The sequence below is a fragment of the Somniosus microcephalus genome, unplaced genomic scaffold, assembly GCF_052327205.1.
Source record: "Somniosus microcephalus isolate GS21.2 unplaced genomic scaffold, FLI_Smic_1.0 unresolved_chr6, whole genome shotgun sequence".
NCBI lineage: Eukaryota > Metazoa > Chordata > Chondrichthyes > Squaliformes > Somniosidae > Somniosus > Somniosus microcephalus.
The window spans coordinates 48,003,088-48,016,630 of NW_028225184.1; positions in this window are offsets into that span (position 1 = coordinate 48,003,088).

Sequence of the window (13,543 nt, forward strand, 5' to 3'; positions counted from 1 at the left end):
ATGTCATTTCGAACCGCATCAACATGAGGCATTCAATGTAGAAAATATCTGGATGTTTAGTGGAAGACTTAAAAAAATAAAGTACCAATGCACATACCGCACAATATTGATGGAGTAAAGGGCGGACGTGTCATTTAAGAATTCCAGATATTGAACCGAATTCAGCAAAAAATAAAAACTTTTGGAAAAACAGAGCAAATTACCAGACCGGAAAGCAAATCAGGAACACATTGGGCAGAGATTTGTACAATTACTAACCGGTTACAAGGACTTGTAGGAATCTCTAAGGACGGCAACAATAACATCAAGCGTCATTTGTACCTCTGGTGGTTACTGCAACACTGAAAATGGACGCAATTAATGTAACTCTTCCTTTAGAAATGGTCCTGGTTCGGGGTTTGATGACAGGAAAAGAACTGACACTGTAATACAAATTGAGATTATTGTGATAAACAGCGTGAACTTCAGGCATTTCCAATTAAACTTGCATCATTGAAGAAATCTTGTTGGAGGCTTTGCTCGATATTATAAGTGCATTATGGTGTCCATGAATATGAAACACAGGGCAGATGGATGAAAATGAGTTTTCAGCTAAATGTGAATTTGTAACGAGCAGCCGTTGGACTGGCTGTAGAGCAGCTGTCAGCAGATCTACGCCAGCGGGAAGCAGTTGGGGAGGAACTGGGGCAATTTAAACTACAGTGGACATATGTTAAAATGTACTCTGCTTCAGAAATTAAAGTGTGTTGCATCAGGAGAAGGAGGGCGAGCAGACGCTGTCTGTTGGGACCATGGAAAATAACGTGAAATTTAAAATAAATCCATTGTCTCATATGCTGCACGAATTCTCAGTTAAAATGGGACCAATTTTAAAGAGTTTAAATGAAGAAAATAATCTGCATCTTTTCATGCATATTGGCCCAGAAATTCGGGTCGGAGGCTTCCCGTGGGTGCAATCCCCCGACCTGCCCTTACCTAGTGCGCCTGACGTTGTCCCGTGTGTGATTCTGATCCTGGGCCACCTCCAGCTGCTGGCGAGCAGTGGTTGTGTTTCCCAGGGGCGCAGTTAGTTGGAAGCTTCCCCTGGGATCACGTGGGCCATGGAGAGCCAATCGTATCAGGGACTCTCTCTCCATAGATTAATCGATGATTAGAGATCGGCAGCAAAACCTAAATAAAACTTCAAATAAACTTTTTAAACAATCACATTTTTAAAATAACTATAAAGTACATAAAATAAATATTTTAAACAATAATTTAAATTATGGTGAATAATAATTATAGTTCTTAACGGGGCTGAAAATATACTTAACTTTCTTTAAACTATTTACAAATAATAAACATTTGGATTTTTTTTTTTTAATTTTAATTAATTCAACACTTACCAGGCCTTCCGGCTGCTTATTGAATGCACAGCTGCTAGAGATTTACCCTCTCGGAGAAACCTGTAAAAAAAAACGATGTTCCAGGTGTACGCGCTGACTCTCCAGTGCATGCGTCTGACCTGTGAACCCCTTCCTTTAAGGGAACAGAAGTTCCGGTTTCCAGCGCATGCACAGTGCATGCACGAAACCGGCACTTCCGTTGGTACTTCGCGAGAGTACACAGCGCGTACTCACAAGTGGGGACCCGAATTTCTGGCCCATTAAATTTAACATTCTAACGTCAATAAAATGATCAGTCAAGGAACCCGGTAAATGGGAAATACATGCAATGTATTTCTCCATTTGAAGAGACTTGGAAACAGAAGGAAAACAGCAATATAGTTGAGCCCTGGTTATAACCTGTAGTAACTGAATAGAATCACATAGCGGGGATTCCAGCGAATGCTATAATCGGATAGTAAATCATTACCATCTGTATAACTGGCGCTAACACGGCAAATAGATAAACGGTGAATGGAAACCCCATTCTGCCTGAGAAGTGATGATGACTCTTAACGCTGGAAACAGCGCTCCAACTGACTCTGTGTTCTGAGATAATGAGCAAAAGCTCTTATTTATAATTGAGGGAAACGTCTCGTGGGACCAGGAAACAGCAGGATCATTGATAATACTTCCATTCATTTGGAGAGCCTGCCAATGGCCTTCACTGAAATGTTTGTGCTTTGCCAATGTTATACAAATTGATATTGCAAGTTTTTAGAAATCAGATGGCCCATAGTTTGGAATAATCGTTTGTTCACATATCTATCTAACAATATACTGAAAGCCGGACTCTGACCGCATCACTGCAACATGGTAAGCAAAAGCAGCTTCAGTTTTTATTCTGTTGTGTGACCCGGTTCACTCCATCGATGCAAGAATTGAATTCCACGCATTCTCCAACAACACTCAAGGGTTTATATTGCGCCCGGCCATGGAAACACATCCGCTCAATCTTGGAGTTTAGCCTCACAATTCAATTACAAGTACATGCCCTTAGGACAGGACGATGTCGGGATTTGCACGAACAGATGTAATAAAATAAAACTCAGATCGCAAGTAGAATAATGTAGCCATAGAGAGGTCTTGAAATAACCTCTGTTTGGCAGAAATTATGATCATTAAAGGTTACAGATGATGATAAAATACCTTTCTGTTTAATGAGCGCTAAACGCGGTATCGGGACCTGTACTATATTGAAATAGCTTCTGACAAGTAGGGAGCAGAATCTCCACGGAAATCCAATTCCTCCACAAATTCACTTTGCGACGTTGGGGATAGGAGTTTCTGCTTAGTTTATTATTTTCTATTACTATCCATTCTATCTATTCTGCACCTTTTCATTTTGATCATTATGTAATAGTATAGAAGATTAGACTGAGGAATAGAGGATCATTAGGAACACAAGCAGGTCATTCTGCCCCTTGGGCCTGCTCCGTCATTCAATTAAATCATGGTTAATCTGCTATTCAACTCCATGATCGCACCGTTGCTCCATATCCCGTGACATCCTCACCTAACAAATATCTGTGGATCGCAATCTGAAAGCTCCATTTGGCCCATAATCCAAATTTGTGGGGAGAGAACGCCAACATTCCGAGTACACTTCTTCCGGATGAGTAATTGCTGATTTCGCTCCTCAAAGGCCTCACTCTAATTGTAAATTTTCGATCACTGTTCTTGATCGCAGCACCAGAGGAAACACCATTTTTGCATCTCCCATTTTAGTGTTCTGCGTCCATCTGTACTACTCACTGTCCCTGCTAACTTAGTCTCATCTGTAAACTTGGAGACACAACATATATTCCATCATACAAGTCATTAATATGTATAGTGAAAAGTTTAGACAAGAGAACGAATTCCTGCGGAACACCACTTTTAACGTCGCACAAATCAGAGAACATCCTCGTCACCCCGCTTTCTGTTTCCTACTTCCCACCAATTTTCAGCAGAAGTCAAACGGCAACTTCCAAAACACTGTCCTCTCATTGTTGGTTAAAGGAAATCCAATTAATTAATTTACTGCAAGATGAATATTGCTAAGGTCCAGAAATATGCACCACCGAGATTAAACGCAGATTAACAAGCATTTGTTGTGTTACGTAGAATCAACAGCACAGTAACGGACCATTGTGCTCAACTGGTCAATGCTGCTGCTTATTGTGCACTCAAGCCTCCATCCCCCATCACTCTTCATCTAACACTATCAGCATAACATTCTTTACCTTTCTCCCACATGTGTTTATGAGCTTCCCCTTAAAACCATTGCTACTATTCTCCACATATACTCCTATTAGTAGCGAGTTCCACATTCTTACCACTCTCAGGTGAAATAATGTTCCCCTGAAATAACTATGTCCTTTCTACAAGAGGACGTTTGTTTCCCAAGAGAGTGGTGAGAATGTATATCTCCTCAGTTGTAGAATCATAGAACAGTACAGCACAGAAGTAGGCTATTCGGCCCCTCGTGTCTGTGCCGGCTCTTTCGAAGAATAAATCAGTTAGTCGATCCCCCGCTCTTTCCACATATCCGGACAATTGCCCCCCTTCAATTATCTATGCCATTTCCATATGAAAACTATGATTGAATCTGTTTTCACCACATATCAGGCCGTGTGCTCCAAATCCTAACCACTTGGTGTGAAAAGCAGGTTTCCCTCATGGCGCCTGTGGTTCTTTTGCCAACCATTTTAAAACTGTGCTCGCTCATTATTGAACCTTCAGCTATTGTTTAATTTGTGGTCAGTATAACATTGTTCTCTGTGCCTCTATTTATAAAGCCCAGGATCTCATGTGCTGTATTGGCTGCTGTGATAATCTGTCCTGTCATCTTCAAAGAATTGCACACAAACATCCCAAGGTCTCTCTCTTCTTGCACCTCCTTTAACACTGTACCATTTAACAGCTATTGTCTCTCCTCATTCCTCCAACCATAATATCTCAATTCACACTTTGCTGCATTAAATTTTAATCTTCCGTGTGCCCAGTCATTCCAAATGCGTGTCTATATCCACTTGAAGCCTCTTACTATGTTCCTCACTGTTCACTACATTTCGACGTTTTGTCTCATCTGCAAATTTCGCAATTGTGTCCTCTACCCCCCAAGTCCAAATCATTAATGTATATCAAAAACAGCAGTGGTTCTAATTCTGAACTCTGGAAAAAACACTGCATTCTTCCCTCCATTATGAAAAACAGCCATACATCACAACGCTCCGTGTTGTATCTCTTAGCCGATTGTGTATCCATGCTGCTGCTGCCACTTTTATCCCATGGGCTTCAATTTAGCGAACAAGCCTAGTACGTGGTAATTTATCAAATGCCTTTTGAAATCCCTTCACACAATAACAACTGTACTGTCCTCATTAACTCATCGAAAAAACTCAACCAAACTAGTGATGCAGGATTTGCCCTTAACAAATCCGTGCTGGTTCTCCTTTATTCGTCCATTCTTGTCCAAGTGGCTATTAATTTCTTCCGTATTATTGATTCTAAAACGTTCTCCACCACCAATGGTAAACTGACTGACTTTAATTACCAGGTTTAACGTTCTCCCCTTCTTTGTGCAAGGGTGTGACATTTGAAATATTTCAGTGCTCCGGCACCAGCCCTGTATCTAAAGGGGCTGGGAAACAGAACGCCCATTATTTCAACCATTTCTTCCATAGCAACATATGATGCATCCCGTCTGCAGATCGTGACTTCTGCACTTTAAGTACTGGTAGCCTTTCCAGTTCCTCCTCTTTATCTATTTTTATCCAGTATCACACCAACCTCCTCTTTTAATGTAGCTTTTGCAATGTCCTCTTCCTTGTTAAGCACTGATGCATAGTATTCATTTATTTCCTCAGCCTTGTCATATGCTTCTACCAATAGATTTCCATGTTGGTCCCTAATCGGCCCCAGCGATCCTCTGAAAACCTTTTCTCGTTTCATCCTTGTAAATCTGTCTTGCATTTTCAACATTGCCTCCATTCCCTTTTATAATATGGGGACCATAACTCCACACATTGCTCCAAGTCTGGTCTGAGCAATGTTCGATGCAAGTTTGACATACCTTCTCTGCTTTGGATTCTATCACTCTACAAATGATCTCAATGCATTGAGTACGTGTTTATCGCCGGTTAACATACGTCTCCGCTTTTAGTGAGTTGAAAGCAAGAAACCTTGTGAAAAATTTAAAGCTCACCTAGCAGAATATGAAAAGGTTGGAATGTTATAGGACAGGCAGAGGCCACTCTGGCTGGCGGGCTGAGATAGGGAAGTCTGTTCACTCTCTCCGTTCTGTGTTGCTCTGTGTTGAATTATAATTGACCAATTTGTCTTTTTTTGCATTGCGTCTCTTCATATATTACAGGCACAGTGTGAAAGACGTTGGGTATGGCAGCTAAATATTTAAATCAAGGATTTGAACCTTGTTGCCTTTGACTGTAGATTGCTCAGAGACCCAGCGGAGTTTCACTTTTCAGTTTTCTGAAAGGCAAGCTTGCTAAAAGCAGAGAGAGAAAAAATTAATGAACATCGTGCAGAAAGTGTAAGGTAGAGACAGATACAGGCCGAGTCTTCCATCGCCTCTGCTCTGGTTAAAGATCATTTGGCGGAACAGGGGGCAATGGGGGTGGAGGAGCTATACCCGATTAAAATCACTAAGGAGATGTTACTCAGTAAAATAATGGGACTTAAGGTGGATAAATCCCCCGGACCTGATGGTCTACATCCAAGGGTCTTGAGAGAAATGGCAGTAGGGATTGTCGATGCATTGGTGATCATTTTCCAGAAATCCCTGGACTTAGGAAAGTCCCGGCAGATTGGAAAACTGCTAATGTAACACCCTTATTTAAGAAGGGAAGTAGACAAAAAGCTGGAAACTATAGACCAGTTAGCCTAACATCTGTTGTTGGCATAATGTTGGAGTCCATTATTAAGGAAACAGTAACAGAGTATTTGGATAAACATAATTTAATAGGACAGAGTCAGCATGGTATTACGAAGGGGAAGTCATGTTTGACAAATTTGCTCGATTTCTTTGAGGATGTAAATTACAGGGTGGATAAAGGGGAACCAGTGGATGTAGTGTATTTGGACTTCCAAAAGGCATTTGACAAGGAAAAGATGACTGATCAAGATAAAAAATCACGGGATTGGGGGTAATATACTGGCATGGGTGGAAGATTGGCTATCTAACAGAAAACAAAGAGTGGGGATAAATGGTTCGTTCTCGGGCTGGCAATCAGTAACTAGTAGTGTTCCGCAGGGGTCAATGCTGGGACCCCAACTCTTTACAATCTATATTAACGATTTGTAGGAAGGGACCGCGTGCAACATATCCAAGTTTGCCGATGATACAAAGATTGGAGGGAAAAAAGTGAGTGAGGAGGACATAAAAACATGCAAAAGGACATAGAGAGGCTAAGTGAGTGGGCAGAGATTTGGCAGATGCAATATAATGATGGAAAGTGTGAGGTTATGCACTTTGGCAGAAAAAATCAAAGAGCAAGTTATTATCTAAATGGAGAGAAACTGTAAAGTGCTCCAGTACAAAGTGATCTGGGGATTCTGGTGCATGAAACACATAAAGTTCGTATGCAGGTGCAGCAGGTGATCAGAAAGGCCAATGGAATCTTGGCTTTTATTGCAAGGGGGATGGAGTATAAAAACAGAGAAGTCTTGCTGCAGTTATACAGGGTATTGGTGAGGCCACACCTGCAATACTGCGTGCAGTTTTGGTTTCCATATTTTAGAAAATATATACTTGCTCTCGAGGCAGTTCCGAAAAGGTTCACTCGGTTGATTCTCGAGATGAGGGAGTTGACGTATGAGGAAAGGTTGAGTAGGTTGGGACTCTACTCGTTGGAGTTCAGAAGAATGAGAGGCGATCTTATCGAAACATATAAGATTGTGAGGGGGCTTGATCGGGTGGATGCGGTGAGGATGTTTCCACTGATGGGTGAGATTAGAACTAGGGGGCATAATCTAAGAATAAGGTGTTGCCCTTTCAAAACTGAGATGAGGAGAAACTTCTTCACTCAGTGGGTAATCAATCTATCGAATTTGCTTCCGCAGAGAGCTGTGGAAGCTGCAACATTAAATACATTTAAAATGGAGATGGACATTTTCCTAGCAGATAAGGGAATTAGGGGTTTCGGGGAGAGAGCATGGAAGTGGACGTGAGTCTCGATTCTGAACAGCCATGACCCTATTGAATGGCCGAGCAGGCCCGAGGGGCCATATGGCCTACCCCTGCTCCTACTTCTTATGTTCTTATGTTCTTATGAATGGATAATGTGTTTTAATTCGGTGTTGATCTTGATGTTATCAGAAGATTGCTGGTAAGAGTTAACGCAATCTTTTTTGCACACGGTGTTAAAATGTGTCCTACTTGGGCCAGAACTGTTTGACACCCAATCATTTCTAACAGTCTCAAATCTGTCGTAACCGAAATATATCAACCACTTGCATTTGTATAGCACCTTTAACATAGTAAAACGTCGTACGGCGCTGCACATATACATTAACAAAAACATTTTGACACCGAGACACATAAGGAGATACTGGGGCAGATGAAGGAAAGCTTGTTCAAAGATGTGGGTTTAAAGGAGCCTCTTAAAGGCGGAAATTGAGGTGGAGCGGCCTGGACTCACAATTCAAACTGTGCTCACAAACATGGTGATGAGTGGAATTACGAGGAAATGAACAATTTTTTAACCTTTGAAACCAATTGCTGATTCTGCAGCAGCAGATCCGGCCGGGGCTTCAATTGACTACTGGTCACTTCCTGTCAGCTGATTAACACCAGATTAACTACAGGTGCCGGTTCCTATGACATCTGAGCGCAAGGTGAGATGCCCGTAAACGAGCGAAATGGGTGGAAAATTGCATTTCCAACATGGGGGCGTACCCAAGTCTGTGGGCGGGGACCTGTCCGGCGAAGCGTCTGTTGCTTGCTGATAATTAGGCTTCCTGTAGTTATGGGTGCAACCCCTTACAATTAAAACTCAGCGTTCTTTTGAATTATGATTTAATTTCGCGTTTTCTAAACTGTTATCCTGGCGGAAATCATGTCGAAATTCCAGAAGAATTGCACACTGGTGCTTCAGGCAAAATTATGGCAATTTCAAATAAGATCGCGGATCGCACAGGACAGCAGCTCTTCTGAAACAGAAATCGGAAATGCTGGAAAGACTCAGCAGGTCAGGCAGCATCTGTGGAGAGAGGTAGAGTTAACGTCTCAGGTCGATGAACTGCCATCAGAACTGGAAGGTGTTGGTGATAAGCTGCTGTTAAACAAGTGCTGAACCAGGGAAATGGGGACAGGAAAGGGAAAATTGAAGGTTTGTGATAGTGTGCAGGGCTGGAGTGATTAAATAACAAAAGGGCTGATGGTGTGGGGCAAAACGGGGTGGTAACGTGACAAGTGAAGGAACAAACGATGGCCCAGAGATGGTGGAAACCGGCTCCTCTTTGCTCGGCTTGATTGTTTGTGATATTCGGATTCTGCCCCCAACATCTGCCTGATCCAGTTTGTTTCTCCAACTTTCACATTCAACTTGTTTCAGTTCCGGGTCATTTCATACAAAATAGCGCAGTGCTGAATATTTTAACCCGCAGGTAGATGGATGGCGAGAGGAGGGAAAACGGCTATTTTGCTTCACCACCAATGACGAGACGCTGAGTTTGTCTTCCTTTACCATTGCTCTGTCCAAGAGCATTCTTTGGGCAAAGGCGAGGCATCTGGGACGGTGATCAATATCTCCGAGATGGGTGGAGGCTGCGAGCCAGAGGGTGAGGCAGGGACCAGAACTGATAAGTCGAAGGTCAGCATGGCTCATATTTAAAACAGGCAGTTTTTTTTATTCATTCATGGGATATGGGCAGCACTACCAATGCCAGGACTTATTGCCGATCCCTAATTGCCCTTGAGAATTGGTGGTGAGCTGCGTTATACAACTGAGTTACTTTATGGGCATTTCAGAGGGCAGTTAATGGTAAACCACATAGCTCTGTGTCTGGAGTCACAGAAAGGCCTGACCGGGTAAGGATGGCAGATTACCTCAGCTAAAGGACATCAGTGAAAGAGATGGGTTTTCACAACAATTTAGTAGCTCCATGGTTATCATTAATGAAACTAGTTTTGAAAATGCCAGATTTATTCAATTAATCCGAGATCGTATTTGAACATATATTCTTAAATAATCTTAGTTACTCCATGTCCGACATGGTGAGCTCTCCCCTCGTGTGTCAGCTCACCTTGTTTATAAAAACGTCACTGTAATTCACTCCGTGTCCGACACCATGGGCTCAGAATTGGTGTGTCAGCTCACTGTGTTTATAAAAACTTCAGTGTAATTCACTCCATGTCCGACACTGTGAGCTCTCCGCTGGTGTGTCAGCTCACTGTGTTTATAAACAGTTCAGTATAATTCATTCCATGTCAAACACTGTCAGCTCCCCCCTGGTGTGTCAGCTCACTGTGTACATAAACAATTCAGTGTAATTCACTCTGTGTCCGACACTGTGTGCTCTCTGCTGGTATGTAAGCTCACTGTGCTTATAAACACTTCAGTTTAATTCAATCCGTGTCTGACAAAGTGAGATCTCCCCTGGTGTGTCAGCTCACTGTGTATATAAACACTTCAGTGTAAATCACTCCATGCCCAACACTATGAGCTCTCCCATGGTGTGTCAGCTCACTGTGTTTATAAATACTTCAGTGTAATTCACACCGTGTCCAACACTGTGTGCTCTCCACTGGTGTGTCAGCTGACTGTGTTTATAAACACTTCAGTTTTATTCGCTCCATGTCCAACACTGTGTACGCTCCCCTGGTGTGTCAGCTCATTGTGTTTATAAACACGTCAGTGTAATTCACTCTGTGTCCAACACGGTCAGCTCTCCCCTGGTTTGTCATGTCACAGTGTTTCTAAACACTTCAGTGTAATTCACTCCATTTCCAACACGGTCAGCTCTCCCCTGGTGTGTCAGCTCACTGCGTTTATAAACACTTCAGAGCAAATCACTCCGTGTCCAACATTGTGAGCTCTCACCTGGTGTGTCAGCTCACTGTGTATTTAAACAATTCAGTGTAATTCACTCCACGTCCAACACTGTGAGCTCTCCCCTGGTGTGTCAGCTCACTGTCTTTATAAACACATCAGTGTAATTCAATCTGTGTCCGACACTGTGAGCACTCCCCTGGTGTGTCAGCACACTGTGTTTATAAACACTTCAGTATAATTCACTTCGGGTCCAACACTATCTGCTCTCCCCTTGTTTGTCAGCTCACTGTGTTTATAAACACTTCAGTGTAATTCACTCAGTATCCGACACTGTGCTCTCTCCCCTGCTGTGTCAGCTCACAGTGTTAATAAATCGTTCACTGTAATTCACATAGTGACAAACACTGTGAGCTCTCCCCTACTGTGTCAGGTAACGGTGTTTATAAACACTTCTGTTCAAGTCACTCCCTCTAAAATATTGTGAGCTCTCCACTGGTGTGTTAGTTCACTGTGTTTATAAACAATTCAGTGTAATTCACTCCGTGTCCAGCACTGTGAGCTCTCCCCTGCTGTGTCAGCTCTCTGTGTTTACAAACACTTCAGTTTAATTCACTCTGTGTCCAACACTGTGAGCTCTCCCCTGGTGTGTCAGCTCACTGTGTTTATAAACAATTCAGTGTAATTCACTCCGTGTCGAACACTGTGAGCTCCCACCTGGAGTGTCAGCTCACTGTGTTTTTAAACACTTCAGCGTAATTCACTCCGTGTCCGACACTGTGAACTCTCCCCTGGTGTGTCAGCTCACTGTGTTTATAAACACTTCAGTGTAATTCACTCGGTGTCCAACACTTTGAGCTCTCCCCTGGTGTGTCTGCTCACTGTGTTTATAAACACTTCAGTGTAATTCACTCTGTGTCCAACACGGTCAGTTCTCCCCTGGTTTGTCATGTCACAGTGTTTCTAAACACTTCAGTGTAATTCACTCCATGTCCAACACGGTCAGCTCTCCCCTGGTGTGTCAGCTCACTGCGTTTATAAACACTTCAGTGCAAATCACTCCGTGTCCAACATTGTGAGCTCTCACCTGGTGTGTCAGCTCACTGTGTATTTAAACAATTCAGTGTAATTCACTCCGCGTCCAACACTGTGAGCTCTCCCCTGGTGTGTCAGCTCACTGTCTTTATAAACACATCAGTGTAATTCACTCCGTGTCCGACACTGTGAGCACTCCCCTGGTGTGTCAGCACACTGTGTTTATAAACACTTCAGTATAATTCACTTCGGGTCCAACACTATCTGCTCTCCCCTAGTTTGTCAGCTCACTGTGTTTATAAACACTTCAGTGTAATTCACTCAGTATCCGACACTGTGCTCTCTCCCCTGCTGTGTCAGCTCACTGTGTTAATAAATCGTTCAGTGTAATTCACATAGTGACTAACACTGTGAGCTCTCCCCTACTGTGTCAGGTAACGGTGTTTATAAACACTTCTGTTCAAGTCAGTCCCTCTAAAATATTGTGAGCTCTCCACTGGTGTGTAAGTTCACTGTGTTTATAAACAATTCAGTGTAATTCACTCCGTGTCCAGCACTGTGAGCTCTCCCCTGCTGTGTCAGCTCTCTGTGTTTATAAACACTTCAGTTTAATTCACTCTGTGTCCAACACTGTGAGCTCTCCCCTGGTGTGTCAGCTCACTGTGTTTATAAACAATTCAGTGTAATTCACTCCGTGTCGAAAACTGTGAGCTCCCACCTGGAGTGTCAGCTCACTGTGTTTATCAACACTTCAGCGTAATTCACTCCGTGTCCGACACTGTGAACTCTCCCCTGGTGTGTTAGCTCACTGTGTTCATAAACACTTCAGTGTAATTCACTCCGTTTCCAACACTGTGAGCTCTCCCCTGGTGTGTCAGCTCACTGTGTTTATAAACACTTCAGTGTAATTCACTCAGTGTCCAACACTGTGAGCTCTCCCTTGGTGTGTCTGCTCACTGTGTTTATAAACACTTCAGTGTAATTCACACCATGCCCAACATTGTCAGCTCTCCCCTGTTGTGTCAGCTCACTGTGTTTATAAGCACTTCAGTTTAATTGACTCCATGTCCGACAAAGTGAGATCTCCCCTGGTGTGTTATCTCACTGTGTTTATAAACACTTCAGTGTAATTCACTCCCTGTCCAACACTGTGAGCTCTCCCTTGGTGTGTCTGCTCACTGTGTTTATAAACACTTCAGTGTAATTCACACCGTGCCCATCTTTGTCAGCTCTCCCCTGTTGTGTCAGCTCACTGTGTTTATAAGCACTTCAGTTTAATTCACTCCGTGTCCGACAAAGTGAGATCTCCCCTGGTGTGTCTGCTCACTGTGTTTATAAACACTTCAGTGTAATTCACACCGTGCCCATCTTTGTCAGCTCTCCCCTGTTGTGTCAGCTCACTTTGTTTATAAGCACTTCAGTTTAATTCACTCCGTGTCCGACAAAGTGAGATCTCCCCTGGTGTGTCAGCTCACTGTGTTTATAAACACTTCAGTGTAAATCACTCCATGTCCAACACTATGAGCTCTCCCCTGGTGTGTCAGCTCACTGTGTTTATAAACACTTCAGTGTAAATCACTCCATGTCCAACACTATGAGCTCTCCCCTGGTGTGGCAGCTCACTGTGTTTATAAACACTTCAGTGTTATTCGCAGCGTGTCCAACACTGTGAGCTCTCCCCTGATGTGTCAGCTCAGTGTGTTTATAAACACTTCAGTTTAATTCACTCCGTGTCCGTCCTTGGGAGCACTCCCCTGGTGTGCCAGCTCACTGTGTTTATAAACACTTCAGTTTAATTCACTCCGTGTCCGTCCTTGGGAGCTCTCCTCTGGTATGTCAGCTCATTGTGTTTATAAACACTTCAGTGTAATTCACTCCGTGTCCAACACGGTCAGCTCTCCCCTGGTGTGTCAGTTCCCTATGCTTTTAAACACTTCAGTGTAATTCACTCCGTGTCCAACACGGTCAGCTCTCCTCTGGTGTGTCAGCTCACTGTGCTTATAAACACTTCAGTGCAATACACTTCGTGTGCAACATTGTGAGCTCTCCCCTGGTGTGTCATCTCACTGTGTTTATAAACACTTCAGTGTA